The sequence below is a fragment of the Mauremys mutica genome, chromosome 10, assembly GCF_020497125.1.
Source record: "Mauremys mutica isolate MM-2020 ecotype Southern chromosome 10, ASM2049712v1, whole genome shotgun sequence".
NCBI lineage: Eukaryota > Metazoa > Chordata > Testudines > Geoemydidae > Mauremys > Mauremys mutica.
In genome coordinates this window covers 52,823,647-52,845,575 of record NC_059081.1, presented here as the reverse complement: position 1 = coordinate 52,845,575, position 21,929 = coordinate 52,823,647, and the positions used below count along the sequence as shown (strand labels likewise).

At 40.7% G+C, this 21,929-nt stretch overlaps 1 long non-coding RNA gene across 1 annotated transcript; it reads left to right on the top strand.

The window, feature by feature from the left end:
- Positions 1-977: 977 nt before the first annotated feature.
- On the top strand, positions 978-21,668 carry LOC123343440. The gene is made up of 3 exons (XR_006572243.1): positions 978-1,025; positions 18,786-18,900; positions 21,446-21,668. It is a non-coding gene; the product is annotated as an uncharacterized LOC123343440 (long non-coding RNA).
- Positions 21,669-21,929: the final 261 nt, after the last annotated feature.

The following is a 21,929-nucleotide window of genomic DNA, read 5'->3' as shown; positions in this document are numbered from 1 at the left end:
TGAAAGATTTGTGCAGACAATGAAAAACGCTTTGAAATCAGCAAGGGGACAACACTCCATTCAAAAGCGTCTGGATACCTTTTTACTTTCCTACAGAAACACACCTCATGCTATGACCCACGCATCTCCGGCCTTTCTAATGATGGGACGACAGCTGCGCACTTGCTTTGATCTGCTGAAACCTTCTGAACCCCGACAAATTGTGCAACATCAGCAGCAATATCAAGTCATCAGACGGGCACCCAGAGCAAAAGACCGAACCTTTAGCCCGGGACAGCCAGTTTTGGCTCGGAATTATACTTCCAGAGCTAAATGGGTTCCGGCCACAGTCATCACTCAAACAGGACCTGTTTCCTACACAGTCCGGACTGCAGAGAATCTTACCTGGCGGCGACATGTAGATCAGCTGTTGCCAGGTCATGCCAGTCCTCAGGACCCATCTGCAGTTGAGGGGTCTGACTTCACCTCTTCTGGTGAGGGATCGAATCACGAGTCACCTGTTTCTGACTGTTCTCCTCCATTACTGCCGGCGGCTGAGATACCCCTTTGCCCAGCACGAGCTGATACCACCTCCTCACCTGTTCGTGCTGCGGACCCTGAGCCTCTAGTGCTTTCGGGTGCAATAACACCAGTAGTTCGCCGTAATCCACCTAGAGACAGAAGGCCTCCTCATCGGCTGGATCTTTAGCTAGGGCGAACCCACGGTTATGGGGCAAAATAATCCCCAGGGTTTAGCCGGGAATGGAGGCAGTCTACCCTCCTTCTCTAGTCTAGTGTGTGTTTTATTTAGGGGATGTTCTTATTAGGGGGGGAGGAATATGTTGTGTATTTGGTTGTCATGGTTTTGTTGCTATGGCAACTGAGTTAGATTATTATGGGTTAGCTCAACCGGTTTCAACCGGCTGAGGAGCTCTCTGTACATATGTAAATAAAATGGAGGTTTTGGTTAGCTGCCTGCTCTCTGGCCTCAAGTGATTGCTTCCTACACCGGCTGCCCCAAGGATATAACACAGGGAGTATTCCAGGTAATATGAGAGGTGGGAGAAGAGGTCCTGACTGTTTCTTTGCTGGGAAAGTATGGGTGGGGCAGATATTAGGGGAAAACTTGTGAGGGTCCTGGCTTTGCCTTTCAGAGCCGAGAGTAGTTGGTCTGCTGCCTCTGGAGTCCTGAAGGAAGGAGGTTTGGTGCAGAAAGAGGTCCCAGCACCTCCCTCTGGGATGGGAAAGTCTCTGGTATTATGGCAGGATGTCCCAGGTCCTACTTTTTAAAGATGCTCCTGCCTTAGTGGAAGCTACAATTGGGCTGAGAGCAGAGTGGGGGCTCTCTCCTCCCCCTTGGCTGGTGGCTTTTGTCTCATGGTTCATGTAGTTGACGCTGAAGCCTGGGTAATGGAGAACATGCACTTGATGACAGAAAGCACCAACCCCTGCATCGGTGAAGCTGCTTTGCTTCCACATTCTCTAAGCCTGTTGGAGAACTGAAGGTGAGTGGCAAGATCTGTTTCTCCTCCCCATAGCTCCTGCCCCAGTAGGCCTTGAGGAAGGTACAGTTTGAGAAGATAAGGGAGTGCAGGAGGGCTGTCAGTTGTGAAGGGCTGGTTCTTTCTCCTCTGGGGGCTTCATATGCTTGAGGATGCTGGCTACTGTAGATGGGAAGATGCCCCTCAGCAAGTACAGAAAGTTTTGGTTGGCTGCTATGGAGGGAGGCAGAATGAGGAAGGCAGACAATGTAAAATAGGATTTCCACATAGACACATAAGCCCCACCGAGACTTCAGGGAACACCCACAGAATTGGCAGTCTGGTCCTGTATATGATCCAAACCATTTCTACAGGACTGTGAACATATAATTTCCCTGTCAATAGCAGTTAGCTAGTTGTGTGTTTGCCTGTTGCAGCCGAAAGCCAAGCTAAAGGGGAGGAGGGGACCTAGAAAGTGAGGATTATTCTCCAGATTTCAACTCACCTCAAACTACTCGCTGTAGCTGTGGTTCTTAGTTATTCTAAGAGATTTTATTTCAGTTCTGGGGAAATTATACTAGTCCATAAATAATGTCATTTAATTTTAAAATACCCCCTTTCTTGATATCGTATGGACATGAGCTGCATTTGGGAAGATATTTTTGAATTTATAGCAGTGAAATTAAAGCTGTCATGGTTCAAATGTGTGCATATCTTTGAGAGCTGATGGACTGCTAACACATCTGCATATAATGAATATAAGATCACACAGATAAATACAAAGTGTTTCAAGTTCCATGGTTCCTCCTTCCCCCCCATCCCTCCAACTTTTCTTTTCTTACTTCCTAAAAATAGAAAAAATAAACTATATGTGAAAATAAAAAGACAGCTCAAGTTTTGAGGTGGTGATTCAAAGTGGGGAAATATAGTTAGATGTATTTAATTTTATTTTTAAAAGATTTTTCTGGTACCCACATAGCGAGGAACAAAAGAATGCTGTTTGAGTGGTATATAAAAAAATGATCTACCTTTTTTGCAATGGGAAAAGGAATGGCACAATAATAGTCAGGTTTTCTGTGTTCTTTTGACAGTCTATTAACCTTAATTTCCAACAATAAAAGCCTGTCAGACTTGTTTACTTGCTATCTGAAAACTCATTTAATTGCAAGATAAAATTAAAAGCAAATGAAATCTAAAGTTTTAAATTACAGCGTGGTAAAGCAGCATCGTACAGTAAAATGGCTTAATACATTTAATGATTTTTAATAGGACATGAATGGTTTGCAGTGCTATAGATAAAAGTGAAAAGCGTGATTTTCACAGAAGTGTTGGCCAGAACCAGTTGGGTCTGACTATAGATGTACTGTACAAAGGACCAGTCAGGAAGATATTTTGCTTCCTTAGAATAAACATGAACAATGTGAACTTCTGTTTTCCCACCCTCCTTTAGACTCTAGTTTATCTCTCTGGCTTGTGCTATGTTCAGCAGCATTCTAGTGACATGAATGGCATTTCCTGGGAGATATCTCATTAATGTTTTTATTACTGCATCCTAAAATACATCGTACAATACCAAAGACATTTGGGCAGATTTGGACATTGTGTCTTGAGTGTAACTTCAGATCTGGTTTGTGGACCACTGTCTCAAAGTTCCAGCCACTTCAACTGAGAACCATTTCAACTGACAGCTATTTCTATAAAAATAGAAGAGCTGCAGAGCATTGGGAACATACAAAGAAAGGTAAATAGCTGGCTGCTTACACGGTGTTATTTTTAAGTGAACACTATACAATGGTTATGATAATTTGTTTTAATCTTCCCTCCCCCCCATGTCAGACCCTGTTACACCTATTTTACTTGCAACTGTAGTGATGACACATGGGAATTTCAGTTCTCCTGGGAAACACTGAGAGCCATTATTGTATCTAACGGTAACACTAGTACAGTGCTACTTACAAGTCTATGAGAAAGTGTGTCAGACATGTTAAACCAAAATTGTCCTCTACATCTGCACACACTATTGGAACTCACATGCTCTGATGCTCAAGTTTGAATGGGGCTTTGTTACAAGCCACTCACCCCCACAGCATGTTTCCAATACAGTGTATAGTTACACCGAGTGTGAACTGAAACCATACTGAACATAACCATGGTCCTGATCCTCAAACTGATCCACTGGGGTGGATGCCCTGTAATGGGGCACCCGAGGCGGGGGAGGGATCACAGGTGGATTTCTACATGCTCTTCTCCTGCCAGTTGGCTGACCCAGGAGGCATCCAATAGATTGTTTGCCTCACAGAGTGCAAATAAAGTTGCCTTCTCAGCTGCTCTGACCACCACTAGCTGGAACAGCGACCTGGAAACGCCTCTACTGCCCCATGATCATTTGATCGTGCAGCACACTAGCCACATGCTTTGAATGATTACTACTGTGAGGTGCAGCGCTAGCTATACTGGCTTTCTCCCCACAGATGCAATGGAACTCCCCAGCAACTATGTTAGATAAGCTCTCTGTCCCTTAGCTCTCTTAGATTGGCACAAAGGGGTGGGACCAGAAACCAAGAATTCTATGACTTCTCTCTTATGAACCATTTGTCTTTTCTTACCCCCACCCCCTGCCCTTCTGCCCCCATCCTCCTAGGTACCCACACAACAGTGTGGAATGAGACTGACTTGCCAGATGGTCATTTGGTATCTGATGAAAATGAATTAAATCTGAATGGAATGTAGAACACAGTGAGGTTTCCTAGACTGTCAAAATGGTTTGTCTCTGCTAACCATGCTATGACCCTTCTGTAAAAGAAAAACATCTACAGAAGTCGTCATGGTTTGCAGGAAATGTCGTGTGTCTTAGCAAGGAAGGTAGCACTATTTTGATAAATAAGTTATAATAGAAAACCACTCCTTTTGGGGATGTATTAACTGTATACTTCATTAGCTGTGGAAAAGCATTTACTGGCTTCATTTTTTAGAATAAAGGAGTTGTCACATTAATGTCAAATAAAATAAAATACCCACCCACTCAGCCTTAAATACCCTCAGGCCCACTTTTCAGCTACTGATGACATGTGTTTTATATGCATGACTACACCATAGTTAGACTTGTTCTATGCCATAATACATATCAAAGATGTATATCATGAAAAGATAAAGGGGTCTGTGATGTGTATCATTTCTGCAGAAATACAAAGCCTAAGGGATTAGTTGGTGTGAGCTACACAGGATCTCCACATACCGTAGCTGAGTTAGTGAAAAAACACAGACAAGAGCATCCGATGGGAAATAAATAAAGTGACTCAACTCTGGGTTGGGGAGGGGAGGATGTGTAGTATTCTGAATTAATCCTTCCTTTGCACCATCTGTATCTGTTCCATAAAAAGTAATTTTTCAGAATATAATATATTCATAGAGTTAAAGGTCAGAATATCATCTAGATCATCTAGTCTGGCCGCCTGTATATCACAGGCCATTAAATTCCACTCCTTTACCTCCATATAGAGCCCAATAGAATAGGAACTTGCTATAGATCCCGTTTCAGTTCAAACATAAGTCAACAGGTAGCACATTTATTTAAATCCAAGCATAGGAAAATAGATTTATAACACTCCCACCAGCTTATGAAATAACCCCTCCTAAGGAATCTGTAAATGTATAAAACACTTTTATATAAATGAAGTACAGTATAAGGGCTTTCCACCTGTAGCTTAATGGTCTCTCTGGTGAATTCTAGAAAGCCATGAAAGGTGTGTGATGAAGGTCTTATACTCTCCAAAGGTTGTATTCAAACCTCTCTGACCTATGCTCGGCTGGAGAGTTGGTCTCTTGCCTCCCACATCACATTCACAGCTATCCACACTTGCGTGCAACTGAGGCCCTCCTTAACCTATTCTTCTATACTTTTCTCCAGTGACTTGGTTCTCTTGTGTAGGATAAGACACCAAAAGTTTATGCTAATTTAGCCCTACACAAAATGTCAAAATCTTCCAAGTCTGCAAAATTGGAGTGGGGAAATCAAAGGAAAATAGGTTCATTGTGGGGTAACTGCTGCTTCTGGTTGAGCCAAAACTACCACAAGAATGGCCTTTTGCACAGTATTTTCCCCCATCATTTAACTAAACCAAGTTCCACTTCAGCTCAATTCTGAGGCTAACTGTTTGTTGTCCTGAGGTTTTTGCAGGGCTGTGTTTTTGGCAGTCCTGCCATACAAGGATTAATGGTAGTGAAGCAGAGTTTTACCAAGATTAACAGCTTCATATGAAAATTGCATTTACCCAGTTTTGTCAACTCATGTGAAACAAAACTCAACGGTTTTCCCATAGTGCAGACATTTAATTTTGGAAATATATTAATTTGTTTATTCTGCATAATCATTTGTAAAGAACTGAAGGAACCGTATGCCAATCTTAGTATTGTTGTGCCTCTCCGTATAAAAATCACTCTGACTTCCCATCAATAGAAGTACAATCAGAACAATACGCTACTATTTACATTAGCATTTGTATAAATCCTTTCCCGGCTACCCATCATTTTGATGGATTATTTTAGCTGTTTCACCGGTACTTGCAGAATGTAATCTCTGCCCAGAATGTGAGTGACTTACTTGCTCTTGACTCAATGAGCTGTTCAACCATAGAGCATTGACAACTGCCATGGTAAAATCCAATATGAATTGACTTGCGAAAGTCAATTAGAATCCCGTGTTTGGTTAAGGATTCTTATGCACACAACATTCAGATACCTAGTCAGTCACATTCTCTCAATGGAAATGTGCATAGGTTTATTTTCACTGTGATTTGTTTATTTATACTTTCACAGAATAAATCCTTCCAGCATTTAATCCATTGTCCTTCTCCAGCACAAAAGGAAGCTTATTTGCACAGAGCTGCCATTTTAGTGGGGTAATGAATGCCTGTTTGTAAACAGTTGTATTAAAATATGCAGTAAGTCTACAGTGGCAGAATTCATCAAGTAGGATAAACCTAATCAGTATTCCCATTTTCTTCTAACTGATGGAAATAATGAGCACCCAAGAACTGCTTCCTTTGAGCCTGCTTCATACTAGTTCCTGTTGTAGCCCCTCCTTGCAAAACAGTGTGTATGTTTCATAGGTGCACACATGGGGTTGACGACAGTAATGGCCAGTGTGCGTATTGAGTGCTGTGGTGGTAAATTGAGGCTTACAGCATACACACTGTCCTTACAAGCCATACACAATAGTAACAGAGAAACAGCAAGAATTAAAAACCAAATACCACACTGTATTTCCTTAGCTGGCAAAAACTAGATAAATCTGCTCATTTAAATGTGAATAGTATGAGAAAATTGGAGCCTTTTATTTCCTGGGTTGCGGGTATAACTGGAACTAAAACCCAGACCTTTAGACTTCTGGATAGTGCCCTAACACTAGACCACACTACCGCCGCCTCCCAAATCACTCTATGCTTCTTTCCCAATGTTTTCCTCCGAACTCTGGGAGAATTTGCTAGATGCTTTGTAGTTGCTGCTATCTCTCCCCTTGTTTCTTTTTCTTTTGCATTATAAGAGCAGAAATGCCTCTCTCCCCATAATTATCATCAAATAGGATCAGGTTAGTTTTCATCAGTGTTCATTGTTCAGGTAACAAACTTGATTTCATGCTGCACTATTAAATATGGCTCCAGACTCAGACCATCTGTGGGGGACATGCAACATATTTTAAAGCTGCCTGCAAATGAGCAAACCAAAGAGGTGTCTTCTGTTCAGTAGTTTAAGACTCTTCATGCCACTGAATGTTATTTACCTGGGTATTTACCAAAAAGTAAAAGTCAGCTAGAGCATATGCTGATGCAGATTAATAAGGAGGCTGAACAGCAAAAATTCTAGCAGGTGGGTGAACCCCAAAATGGTCATTGTTGACTTAAGTTGAGAAGGGATGAAAAAGGGCAAAGAGGTTGCAGCTCTTTTTTCATTAGTTGTTTTACTGGTAATTGTACACAGGTTCTAACTTCCCCCCCCGCTATCATTTTGAAAAACAGCTATGGTGTCACTGGGAATTAATTAGCTGGAATGAATTTTGCTGCCCTTACATTGATTAGTACATTACACTGTAAGAGATCCCCTTGAAATCAATGGGACTTCTTGCAGAACAGGGTATTTATCTATGTGAGCGAAGGTAGAAGAATTCAGCCTTTATTTACTTTGACTTACTGACTTGAAGACATAAGCAGCTGGTGCAGTTCAGAGCAACCACAAGGTTGTTCTAAACTATGCTGATGGTACAGACAGGTGTTGCATTGGCCTCAGGATCAGGGAGCCAAAAACAGCTTGTTTAAATAAGCACCCCTCTCATTATGATGCATCCAGAACATATTGGAGACAGCTGAGAATCTAGTCCAAAATGCTGTAGCGAGTATTCTAAGAGGAGTGTATGAAAATCAAAGACTGCTCTAAATGTGAAAGAAGAATTATCTTCCCTTGCCACAGAGTGCGGCTGGTTTCAGATGGCCTTCATCACAGTGCACAATCTCTCTTCCATTCTGACTTTGCTGATCGTTCTTGTCAATGTCTCTTTTGATTTGGCTTGGCATTATTCATGGCAGAAGAGTTTTCCTGTGTGCTCACTCAGTCTTTATTTCAATTCTTTAAATCTTAATATGTAACTCAGGGTGGCTGTATTTGTCATTCTTTTCTTAGCTGCTTCTTCAGGGGGCTGCAGGCTTTCAATGAAATACTTCAAAAGGGTCCAAAGGTGCAGATGTAATTAAAACCTCTCTTAGCAAATACTGGTTAGCACGTTCTTCTGAGCTCTGATTAGGGCATCAGCCATTTTTTAAAAAGAGAGTTCTAACTCATGGCAATATTGCAAAAAGATATTATACAGATTTTTGTTTGTCCACCGCTGAGTATTTTTGCCCTCCATTTAGTATTATTATGCTTTGCTGGACTAATGGAAGTGAGCACTTATTTAGCAACACAAATGAGAGATTTTATGTGCTTATTTCCCACATTGGATGCTGCAAAATCCAAATAAAGAACTAGGTAAGTAACAGCTATGCATAAACCATGCATTTGATGGTGTCTTCTTTGTACTGGACCAATATCAGCAACAATAAAATCCAGCAACCAAATTCTGTGATGTAAGCCAATGTTTTTCTCTGCTGAGTTTCCCCCAGGCTATTGTATCAGGTGTGGTCAACATGTATTTCAATCACATAGGAAGTGGTTTCCATTTTTTTTAAGCTGTATCAGATATGTAAGCAACTCGATGTGCTGTTCATAGACAAACTGTTTTGGCTAACAAGAGGTCCAGATGACTGTAGTCAGAAGCACAATTTCAGTAACATCTTCTAATGAAGATTTTTGTTTGGGAGATATAGCTTTGTATTTCTGTTCAAAAGGTGTGTGTTTTTGGGGGGAAGGATTTAAGGACATGGTACTCTAGTGCAGAGTGGCTTAAACGCCTTTCTAAAACCTATATGTTTACTTATCTTTTGTACAGTTACACGTTTGGTGCTGAAATCTCTGTGATCTAAGCTGCTTGGAAAGCTAGTTTGGTTTATCTTCATCTCTCTGAGACTGGGAGTAATTGGCATCTTTCAGATGATTTCTGATTGTCCAAAGCTGATTTATAGTTGACTTTGCTGTTCTCTTCTCCTAGGTTGCAGGAGTTGGAGGGTTGCTTTTCTTTTTTACCCTCATGTGTTTCCTTGTCTTCTATTATGCGGTGGGGAGAAAGTGTCAAAACTGTGGGTCTGGAGTAGCATGGCTTAGTCTTATGTCCTCTGACAGCTCAGGACAAAGTCAAGTACTCCTTAAAAATGTGTTTTTCTTGGGGAAAATGTGTTTTCCCCTCATCCTGAGAGCATGCAGCTGTCTTGGAGAATCATGACTGGAGATGCAGTCTGATGGAGCTGGATACTCTGAATCTGTCATTTGGGGAACTGTTGTGGGCAAAAAGAAAGAAGGAGTGAAGTTTGAATCATGGAAGCTGGCACAGGAAGCCTCCTTCGAAGCCAGGAACGCTGGATGCATGAATTGCCAGTCACTGAAATAGGTATTATCTTCCCTGATGTACTCACTGTTCCTCTCCCAGGGTTTCAGCAGTGGAAAGTAAATAAAATTATGCATTCCTCCTACCTCTGTCCTGGTAGCTAAAGCACTGTGGGGTCACATTTACATCCTCCATCTTCGAATATCATTTTCCCAAATGTTTTTTTTTCTATATCGTAGAAATGCTTCTGCTGTTATAGATGCGCTGCCAGTTCAAGGCACTCCCAGTTGGCATCCCCATGTCCCTTTTCTATGTTCCCCCACTCCTCCATATTTAGACTCCCCTGTGACAGACTACATGTGATCACCCTTTATCCCTTTACTGTCAACTTGTTCAGACAACAGAACGATGATGATGATGATGATAATGCCGCCATATGCACATGGGAGGAAGATGTGTCCCACATAGCTTTTCCCTGTCTGATCTGCTCACTGAACACTTCCAATTAAACTTTTTTAAACTAGTCTATCTGCCCTGGATGCACAAAAGGAGTTAGGCATCTAGGTCTCAGTTGTAGGTACTTAAGTCTCAGTTTTGGAACCTCTGTGATGCTCAGAACTCCCACTGCTCCCTCTAGGCATCCAAACATAAGTGCCTACGTTTCAGCCTCCGGGCCTGTTCACTGCTGTCTTACTTTAGCTCAGGGGTGGGCAAACTTTTTGGCCCGAGGGCCACATCTGGGAATAGAAATTGTGTGGCGAGCCATGAATGATCATGAAATTGGAGTTGGGGTATGGGAGAGGGTGAGGGCTCTGGTTGGCAGTGCTGGCTCTGGGATGGGGCCAGAAATGAGGAATTTGGGTTGCGGGATGGGGCTCCAGACTGGGATGGGGGAGTGGGGTGGCAGTTGGGCAGATAAGGGTTTATGCCAGACAGACAGCAAGGAGACTAGCAGGGAGGCAAGCGGCAGGCAGGCAGGCAGATTGTGAAGAGGAGAGTGGTAGCCGTGTGGGCAGGCGGCCATGGATGGTGAGGAGACTAGCAAGGAGGCTGACTTATCCTGGGCCTGCACCCCTTAGGGGTGGTCTCTGCAGCAATGCAAACCCCTAGTGTAGATGTGCTACTTCAGTGTAAAGAGTGATGTGCTGTCTTATAGCTTACTCCAATTTGAAACCAACCTACTTAAGCAGTTGGTGTACATTACTTTTGAGTACTGGTGCATATACACCTGGCTGAGCTACACTGGTGCAAACATCCCTGGTGTAGACAAGGCTTTAGACTTTTAAATACGTTTGTATTGCTGCCCACTCTTTCAGAAACCAAAATTATAATAAATGATATTTGTACTGCTGTGTGGTGAATATAAAACTTAGTTTTGGAGTTTTTGTTAGGGGAAATAATTAGCATGGCTTAAAGAGCATGATATGTCGGTGGCATTTGCAAAATAAGTTGTTTATAAAGATACAGTATTGTCTTTTTTTTCTTTGTCCTTCTGGGGTGATGAGCATTTTAAATGAAAAAGGACTTTCTTAGCCAGTAATTGCTCTCTACTGGGACATCTTCTTAAAGGCCTGGTACACAGCCCTGTCATAAACAGATAGTTAAGGGTTAATGTCTCTTTTACCTGTAAAGGGTTAAGAAGCTCAGTAAACCTGGCTGACACCTGACCAGAGGACCAATAAGGGGACAAGATACTTTCAAATCTTGGTGGATGGAAGTCTTTGTTTTGTGCTCTTTGTTTTGGGGGTTGTTCATTCTCGGGACTGAGAGGGACCAGACATCAATCCAGACTCTCCAAATCTTTCTGAATCAGTCTCTCATGTTTCAAACTTGTAAGTAATAGCCAGGCAAGGCGTGTTAGTCTTATTTTTGTTTTGTCAACTTGTAAATGTTCCTTTTTGCTGAGAGGATTTTACCTCTGTTTGCTGTAACTTTGAACCTAAGGCTAGAGGGGGGGGTTCCTCTGGGTCATAAGAATCTGATTACCCTGTAAAGTATTTTCCATCCTGATTTTACAGAGATAATTTTAACCTTTCTTTCTTTAATTAAAAGCTTTCTTTTTAAGAACCTGATTGATTTTTTCTTTCTTGTTTTAAGATCCCAGGGAATTGGGTCTGGACTCACCAGGAGTTGGTGGGGGAAAAGAGGGGGGAATGGTTAATTTCTCCTTGTGTTAAGATCCAAGGGGTTGGATCGGTATCACCAGGGACTTGGTGGAAAAGCCTCAAGGCTATCCAGGGAGGGGAAAGTTTTGGGGGGACAGGGAGTGTTCCAGACACTGGAATTCTGGCTGGTGGCAGTGTTACCGGATCTAAGCTTGTAATTAAGCTTAAAAGTGTCCATGCAGGTCCCCACATCTGTACCCTAAAGTTCAGAGTGGGGGAGGAACCTTGACAAGCCCGCTGAAGATAATGGAAAGACTTCCACTGATGGCAGTAGGCTTAGAACAGTGGTTCTCAAACTGTGGGTTGGGACCCCATTTTACTGGGGTTGCCAGGGCCAGCATTAGACTTGCTGAGACCCGGGGCTGAAGCTGAAGCCTTACCTCACAGCCAGCCAGGGCTCTTACTGTCCCCCTCTTCTCCCACTTGGGGACATGTAGTAATTTTGGTCTCACAATGGGGGTCACAGTGCAATGAAGTTTGAGAGACTATTGTAGATCTCTCGGACAATATTCAAACACACATAAGTAAATGTCCCTTTCACCAAACAATTGGCATATTCTAGAATCTTGTACCATTGGTAATGTGTCTTTTGCCAATTAATAAGTGTTTTTGTTTTGTTTTTAAGCAGTAGGGAAAAATCCTAGCTCTAATGAAATCAACATTAAAACTCTCACTGACTTCAGGGGATTTCATCCCAAATGCTGAGTGACTCTTTCAGGACTAAACTGTGTATTTCTTTTGAAAATATGTCCAAACATTAATAAATTAAATACTTCTTTCCATAGGTAATTGTCCCTTTGGGGGAAGAGAGGGAAGAGAGAGTCTTGTTCTACAACTGAAATATTCCTTTCTTTTAACAAAAAAGAAAAGCAAATTAGTGTCAAATTGCCAAATGTCAAGTCCATTATTAGGAGCTAATAATGTGTCCTGTACTCTCACACATGTTTATGTATGCTGTGCATATGTGAGGGTACTTAACACATTCACTAGTAATTGTCTTTTTCAGGGGTATCACAGGTTAATGTGTTTCTGTCTTTTTTTTAAACACACACAAAAGCCACCAAGGGTTTTTACAATGGCTAATGCATCTTACTCAAAAACACACAGAGTATAAAAGAAATGGCCACTTTGCTCTTCAGCTAGATAATTTGTCTTTTTCCTTTAAAAACACACACACGGAGAGATCCCATTGGTTAGGAAGTGCCATCTCCAGGGGTGGTTCCGAGAGACTAATGTTGCTCTCTCTTTTAAAGACACACATATTAAGAGTCTGTATTGACAAGTGCCTTCTCCAGTGTTTGAGAGTCAGTCATTAATATCTTCTGTCTCTAAAATGTGATTTAGAAAAAAAAACCAAAACCCTCTCATGACTCTCACCTCACAGCTTGAACTTGCCCTTCAGGAAAAGAAGCCTTGATATTACTTTTATGTTCTTGAGTACATCTCAAATTGCTATCCCTGAATTTGGGCTTGCAAAGTGTTAAATCATCATGCTTATAGTTGACTGGAGTGGACACTGGTGGTGAAGATGCAGCTGGAGTCAGAAAATACAGATAATACAACTCTTTTTAGTTTAGACCAAGGATTTTTATATGCCTATTACCCAGGCTCCATTTTATTGCATTTATGTTTGCCTTTGAAGCCACCACTGCTGCCATGACTGGGAAGCCGAAGCAGTGGGCCAAAACACTAAATCATAGTATACAACATGGTCAGACTTCCCAAGAAATAACAATGCTGCAAGGAGGTGAATAGAGTGACAACACTATCCCCTGTATAATTCCGTGCCACAACTGCAATCTTTTTTGGTCAATATTTTTAGTGGTATGGTTCCCACATACTTAACTTTCAGGATTCAGATAAAGATTATTTAGATCTGAAAGAACAGATCTGGAGAAGATGTTGCCTCCATGAACTCACTATTGCATTCTGTACACACTACAGCCAAAATTTCCTGCTTGGTTTATGCTCATTGCAGTGTCTTCTGGGTGTGTTAAACCAGGCCTGCACAACTCGTAAAGTGGCGAGGGCCACATTACGCCAAAGAAAACAGTTGAGGACCAAAAGCCCCTGGCACCGCAGGACCCCCCTCCCCCCAGCACCTCCCGGCCCTGAGGAAACACCCCGCACCCAGCCCTGCAGAAACAAACCCTCCTTCCCCAGCGCCGCCCCACCAAAACAGCTGTGGGCCAAAAACGAAGGTTGGGGGAGGGGAGGTGATACTTGATTTTAAATCATCCAGGGGCTCCCAGCTGAAGAGGTGGCTGGGAGCCCTCAGGGGCAAATTAAAGGGCCCGGGGCTCCGGCGGCTGGGGGAACCCGGAGCTTTGCGGGGCTGGGGCAGGGATTTAAAGGGCCCAGAGCTCCTGCTGCTGAGGGGAGCCCGAGCCCTTTAAATCCCAGCCCTAGCCTGGCTGCTGGAGCCGCGGCCGGGATTCAAAGAGCTCTGGGCTGCCCGCAGCCGCGGGGAGCCCTGAGCCCTTTAAATCCCAGCCGTGGCCAGAATTCAAAGGGCTCTGGGCTGCCTGCAGCCGCGGGGAGCCCAGAGCCCTTTAAATCTCAGCCGCGGCCAGGATTCAAAGGGCTCTGGGCTGCCCGCAGAGCGCCGTGTGTGGGGGATTTAGAATCCCCCTGCGGGCCGCACAGTGAGCCTCCGCATGCGGCCCGCGGGCCGTATGTTGTGCAGGCCTGTGTTAAACTAACTAGCTACTAGAGCTTCCCACATTGGACAGCAATAATAGATTACCCTATCAACCATCATTACCTGACCGATAAGAAGAAGTCCATAGTCTTCAACAATTTTTTAGCCAAATATTCATCCGTGTCCTCAGGGTCTGCAAATTTGGGCTATATTTATATCTAGTAATTTCTAATGTATCCATCATCATGGTATCTAAGTGCTGCTAGAATTATAGACAATTAGATAAACAAGTGTATTCGCCTCTTTGTCAGAAGAAGAGATGCGCAAAAATCAAAAACCCACCAGCCATTTTCATCCTTAAACCAAATAAACAACTTATTTGAGTTGTTCTAAAAAAAAACTCCCACAAAAATCAAGTACTAATTTGTTCCCAAAACTGGGACTGCTTATGTTGAAATACAAGTTATGATTAGTGAATAGCTTTGCATTTTCCCCAAAAGGGAGGGAAATATTGCTGTTGTTTTCCCAAACCATATTCTGCAGCAGAAAAGGGATAGGAATCTTAAAGGAGAAAGAACAATATAACTCACCAACTCATTCACTCTTGCTTTCATCTGGCAAGACTTATGTTGAATAGTCATTGTCGTATAAGTGATACTAAAGAAAGAGTTATTCAGCAACTTGCAAGGTAAGGATGCCCTCCTCTCAGGATATGATAAACCAACAAGAGTTTATCTGATACAATGTTTCTTTCTTGTGGTCCACTATTTGGGTGTGTTGTAATAATTAGCAGCCTATTTGGGCTGGGATTTATGAAGTTTCGAAAAGTTTCCATTTTGTTTGGGTAACTTTTCTTAACTTGAAAGACAAGTAACTGATTGATTGATTTCCATTAGTCTAGATCAGTGGTTCCCAAACTGGGGTTCGCAAAATGTTACAGGAGGTTCTCGGGGGGGAAAATTCCCTAAAGGCGAACAGAGCTGTCCGTAGGGACTCTGGGCAGCAGCCTTGGGGACATATCTATCACACTGAGGAGATTTAAACTTCAAGACTCCTTTTACGACATAGAAAGGGAAGTGGATATATTTTGCTGTTTTTAACATTAAATAGGCTGCTAGTGTTGTTTTTAAATTACTATGAAGAACAAGTTTAAGCTTTGTTGTAACGTGCATTGTTTGCCTGGACTGCTCAAGACCTGAATGCTTGTGTAGGAGGAACTCTTTGAGTTGGCTTCTTAAATACCTTCATGCTGTTTCACATCTGATACTCCTTGATGAAACATAGGAGCCAGAGGCGCCAGTACGGGGGACAACGAGGGTCAAATGCCACCCACTTTGGCACCTCCCTCCCCCATGGGTCCCTCCCATTTTTTCCAGCGGCCCTGTGTCCCCCCTTTTCCAATGGTTCCCCCTGAGGCCCTGGGGTGTGCGGGGGCTTTGCCTTGTCTTATAACAGGCTTAATCAAAAGTGATACAAGCTACAAAAGTGAGATCTTGGAAGAGTGTTGCTATTTTCATACAGTAATAAAAATACTGTAATGATAAATAATCATTAAAAAATAGTGTGTAATAAGTATGTCATAAAAACAAATTTTATATTTCCAAGATCACTGCTTTTATAATTTATGCTGAGGTAAGGAAGAAAATCCCTGGAAATATTCATTTTTAGGAGGGGGTTCAGAAGACTTGACATTTTAGTGAGAGGGGTTTGCAGGTTGCTAAAGTTTGGGAACCACTGCTCTAGATAATACTTAGTCCTGCCATGAGTGCAGGGGACTGGACTAGATGATCTATGATTAACTGCTGAACTCTTAATACTTCGTATACAAAGGATGACAGATACATAGAAGCTATATTTAACTATCTGAGCATATGATAAAAGTAATTTGCTATGTTATCAGACTATAACATGGTAAAATTAATTTATCATATAATTAATGATGGAATATGCAATATGACAGTAGTAGGCTTGAAAGCACAAAAATAAATTAGGGAACTGCCAACCTGGCAAATTCTCTTAAAGAATTTTCTTAAGTCATAAAAAAAACACTGTTTGCTAAAAATATACTGTACCGTATACTTATTTGAAGTGCTGTAATTTCAAATCTATCAAGATGGTATTTTAAAACATTTTGGAAAAAAATGCCATTGTGGTTTAAGAACTTGCACAGTTTCAAGCTTCCATTCAGAAAGGACTGAGTTAAAAATACAGATTTATACTGGGACTGACCGTTAAAAATATTTATTTAGACTAGAAATCTTAATAGACTATTAGTTATAATCTATGAATGGCATGGACTAACCAATCTGGATAAAATAAAACAACACCCAATCAGTCACTGCCGTCCACCCTAACCTTTCCCCATTGTTCACAGTAAGCTGAAAACAAATCTATATCTCTCCATCTGACCTAACTATTTATACTACACTCTCACCATAGCAAAGTATTGAATTGTCATCTTGCATGTTTTTTGGCTTTCATTTTTTTGGTTGGTAATTGCTGAAAATACCTTTAAACAGTATGAGATTTTCAAATCCAATTTTGCAGATTTATAAGGTCTGGATAGTTAAGATAAGTAATAATCAGACATCCAAACTAGGCCTGAACTCCAACAATCCCTCATCTACACTATAGTAGCAAGCACTAAAATCATTTCCCCATGTTGGGATATGGCAGGGGACATATGGATGGTAATGGATCCAAAAGTAAGCATTCTAACCAAACATTCAATTTCATCAGGACTAATTGTTTTCTTCAAACATCAGCAATAGCCAGTCCAATGATTTTTAATTGTTAGCCATTGTTTCCAAATTGTTACCCACAGCCAGTTGCACTGACAGATGGCTGTTGGCTGCACTACTGTACTCTGAGCTTTTTCCAAGCTCTAGTCCATGGGAATTGGGCATAAATAAATGCCACTGTGTATTGAAAGAAATTTCACCATAAAAGAAAAATGATCACAAATGCCGGTACAAGCATGTATAGTGCACCAACACCATGCATAACACCACCATTGGCGGTAAATCCTTGTTTATACAAAGGAGTTGGCCCCCAAAGGTATACAATATTGGAATGTTTTATTTCGTCACAATGTGTTACAGACATGCATTCTGCGAGAGGTACTACATTGCTGTTATGACTAATACAGGACTTTCAGTAAACATTTATAGATTAAATCCAATCTTGTTGGGAACCTTAGCTCCATCTGAAAGCAGAGGGAATGGTAAGTTTAAATACAAAAGAAGCGATGTCGACAAACTGTATGTTAGCAAGGGGGAATGAAATTATATGGTAAGATCTCAAAAAATCCTAGATGTATATCTCAGTAAACTATTTAACAGGGCTGTTAACAATTAATTTTAGTTTGACCTAACAGCAAGTCAAAAGAGCTAAAAATGAGATCAGTCTATTAAAATGCTTGGCACACATTCAACCTGGGTTAGAAAACGTTGTTGTTGTTTGTTGTTACAGGTGCATGACATTAAAACTACTTTGACTACACGCTGAGAAATGTCAGTCTTATAATTTCCAAACTAGGATTTTTATGAAAGAAATTTGATTTCCCAAGTCTTCTGAAGCTGAAATTTTAATTGGCTGCAGCGCTAAGTTTTAGATAGGACTGATTTTACTTTCTTATTAGAGGAGATAAAATTGATACCGTTGACTGAATTGGGCCAATCAAGACACTGATTGTTTTCACAACTGAGAGACACTTCCTAATGATTAGCTCAATTAATATTGAGAACAATATTGATCATCACTCAGTGGCTATCAGGGAAGAAAACAAGGAAAGCCTGTAGTATGAATCAACATACATCAGCATTATTGCTACCATTCCTAGGGAAAAGAGGAGATCATTAAAGGCAGGGGGTGTTCTGATTAATTCTGAAAGTCAAACATTTAGCTTAGTTGCTGGTATGTTTGCTTTGTAAGTGAATTATATTTTCTTTTTAATAAATGAAGTTCAGCATTACCACATAACTAAAATTAATAATGGAAAGGCTGCCTGTTGATGAATATTAGAACCTGATCTAATGATGATATGAGAATCTTTCCCCATTTTCCCTAATTTAAAGACCCATTCCCAAAAACCACTTAACCAAGCATTTAACTTTCAGGGAAACAAATGAGGAAAGAAAGGGGAGGGGATGTAATTTAAATGGGATTAATCACAGTCTTAAAGGTAAATTCTACTCAAAGCTTTATTTGCTCACAGCTATAAAGCAGGAGAATTGTAGTAAATAGGATTACTAACATGCCTAAAGTCCATTGACGATGAACATAGCATTCCTACTTCCTGCCAACATAAAAGCTATAGGAGATTCTGCTCTTCATTTTATCCAGCAACTCAATTATTTTACTGCATCCAGCTTTTAAAATATGTCCTCCGTTATCAGTGTTCCCTTTTCTGCAGGCAGCAATCACATGTTGGGTATCATAACATTAAATACTGCCACTGACTTTTGATTTAAATGATAGATGGATCTAAAACAATAAGCTGTAGTTACAGTCCCTAGTAACTAGTCTTTTTTCCCCTTTGATTTATGTAGTTCTTCAGATACCAATCTATAACCAAGAAGGCTCTTGCAAAAGAATGGCACTGTATGGAATTTCCCAGCTCCATCTTGCAGAAAAGAATTCTGGGAAGCTTCCTGGGCTGTATATGTAAGGCAGTGTTTAATTATAGTTTCAGTATGAGAGGCACTCTCCCTGTAGATTCGCAATATAAAGTTATTACTAGAATAAAGTTGGGCCTTGATCCTGATGATATTTACACGGATGCTTAACATTAAGTATGTGAATGTCCCAATCAACTTCAATGCAACATGCCTAAAGTTAAGCCCAGATGCGTGCATTTGCTGGTTTTGTAACTTGTTTTGGGGCTGTATTTTAAGAATTTGTAACAGAACTTCCACACCAAATCTCAAAGGGTAAGGTTCAATATGCTTTTTTTAAGTGTGTGTTTTTCCTCTTTACGCCACAATCCCTGTACGTTTTTGTCATAATATATATAACATGCCTTTTGATTATCTAACTCTACTTCTGGACTGCAAAGAGGTTTGTTTCCTAAGACATCTGCCATCTTATAGCACAGTTGTTGTCTTAACAACTCCAATCCTTTTATAATTAAAACTTAGTGATATCTGTCTCTGACCCTGTCTGTGTCTGCTTTCTGTAGACTACTACACTATTTATGTGCACTTCTTTAGTCAGCCTTCGGTACAGGAGAAAATAAATATATCACTGAAAGGCATGATTGACACTAAAGTAAAAACAGCCTTTTATAAACAGCACAAAGCGAGTGTCACTAGGCCAAAAAGTACAGTTGTAATCTGTGGTTGTGTCTAGTTGCTAGAAGCTATTACCTAGTTAGCGCTTATTTATTCCTCAGTGGAATCACAGAGTGAAATTAATGGCATCACCAATAGATGGGACCTCTAAAACATAGTGTCTTTTATGAATAGCTTCAAACAAAACAGGTCCTTCCACTTGCATTAATGGTTTTCCAGTTTTCAGGAAACAAAAACAACCCAATCCGAATGAGGGTGTTGTTTGGTTTTTTTGGTTTTGTTTTTTTTTACTTAAAAAATAACACTTAGGAGTTTGACCTCCTCAAGTGCAGTCAATAAGAGTATTTGTCATTGACTTTGATGGGAACAGAATCAGAGCTTTAATGTTTTCCACAATGGCTCTTATAAACAAAATGTTTAATTTTTAAGCATTACGTTTGGAAAATAGCCCAAAATTGACAGCAGCTGGCATATTGCTGCAATGAAAATGCAAGCATGTACTTTGGCCTCTTCCTTTCCAGCTAGTCTAGGATTATCCCTACACCAAACTGACTCTGCAACTATACACTCTTGACTCATGGTGATTTATTTGTTCACTTATTTTTGCACTCGACAGTGCAAAAATACATTTTCAAATACTGCCATGTCATCTGAGAAAATGGAATTGCTCATATTTCCATTCTATAGGATATCCCTTTCTCCGATTTGCTATTACCTCCGTGTTTGAGCTCTCAGATTTCACTATGATCAGATTGATAATGTCTGTAAGGAGCTATTACTTTATTTTTCCTCCCAACTGTAAGCCTATTTTCAGACACTGACTCCTGTCTACTCTGTAGAGTTACTCTTTAAAATATTTCTTCCAGCCTGACAGACAATTAGTACATGATGGCTGGGTTGTTTTTTTTTGTAAACTAAGAACATATGTTGTTTATCATAATCGTTTTCATTGTGTGGGAGGCCATCTCCTTTCAAATCTACCCAAAGACACTTTGTTCTATCTTGAGCTGCTCTCTTTGCTTAACTCTACATTTCATTGCCTGGGTCTCAAGATTTAAAAGATTTGTTACGTGTGAAAGTGTGAAAAGCCTCCTTTTTTTGCCCTATTGATTTTATTTTTCCCTAACCACTTGAACGAAAGTGTACAGCAGAAAAGTTTTCCCTGCTGAAATTGTGATTCGGTCACTTTTGTTTGTGGTGATTTTTATAATGTAACCATGGAATTTTAAATAAACCCAGCAAAATTAAAGCAGTCATTTTTTTCTGCATGAGACAAGGACACTTTAAAGAACATTTATAATAAAATGTTCCATATCTTACAAAACTGATGAAAGTACAGATGGCATAATGCACTAGCAAAGAGAAATAACAGGGTGGCTATAGTAAACCAAGTTTATAGACTAAGGTCCTAATCCTGCTTGCACTCTCTCTTTCAGGACCCCTGGTTCATTGGAAATCCACATGGGTACAGGGATTCTCTGACATGGAATAATTTGCAGGAGTAGGGCCTAAGTGTGTGGCAAAACTTCCCATTAATTTCAATAGATGCCAAATCTAGATATTATGCACCAATATTTTCTATTGGTTGGAGCAGCATATCAAATGAGTAGAAGAACTGCAATTGTGCCCAGTCCTTGCAGGGAGTTCAGTCTGGGGTATTGCACTCTTCCCTCTATTCTGTTGGTGCAGAAACCAGCCTCCATCTACCCTACTGCAGTTTCCCCCAATATATTCCATGTCTCTCATGCTATGAAATGAAAGGCAAATTGTTGAAGCTTTTCTTTCTGGTATTATGTTATTTAGCACTGAATAAGCACTGTTTTATCAATGTTATTTGCTAGTTTACTGTTTGCTTTTACAGATATCTTATCTGGCTATGATAATACTGGGATTTGAGCTTCAGACTTGCTTTTCTCTAGGCAGCTGACCACAAACCTGGTGAAAAGACTGAAGGGTGCAGGTTCTCATGCTGCTTCTCGAGCCAAATCTCTCAACCTTCATACCTGCTAATGGCTTACATAAGAAGCTGAAAATTTATCGCGTGTATTCACAATGTGGAACACCTGTTTTGTTGTACATCATAAGTGACAAATTCTTTTTAATCATAAACTTCTGTTTTAAATAACTGTACCTTTTTTTTTTCAAAAGAAAACTGGACAAAATAAAGCAACCATAAAGACACCCTGTATATGTCAGTTGCAAGATTTGAATGCAGGACCCCATCTCTGTCCCACAGATCTCTACGATTTGAAAGAAAAAAATTGCTCTGGACCAACCACTGTTGGGAAACATGCCAGACATGACACATACATTGCCAGCAGGTTACATAAATATTTGCTAGACTTTAATTAAAGACTGGAAACCAGAAATCCTGGATTCTATTCCTGGGTTAAATGATGGAGT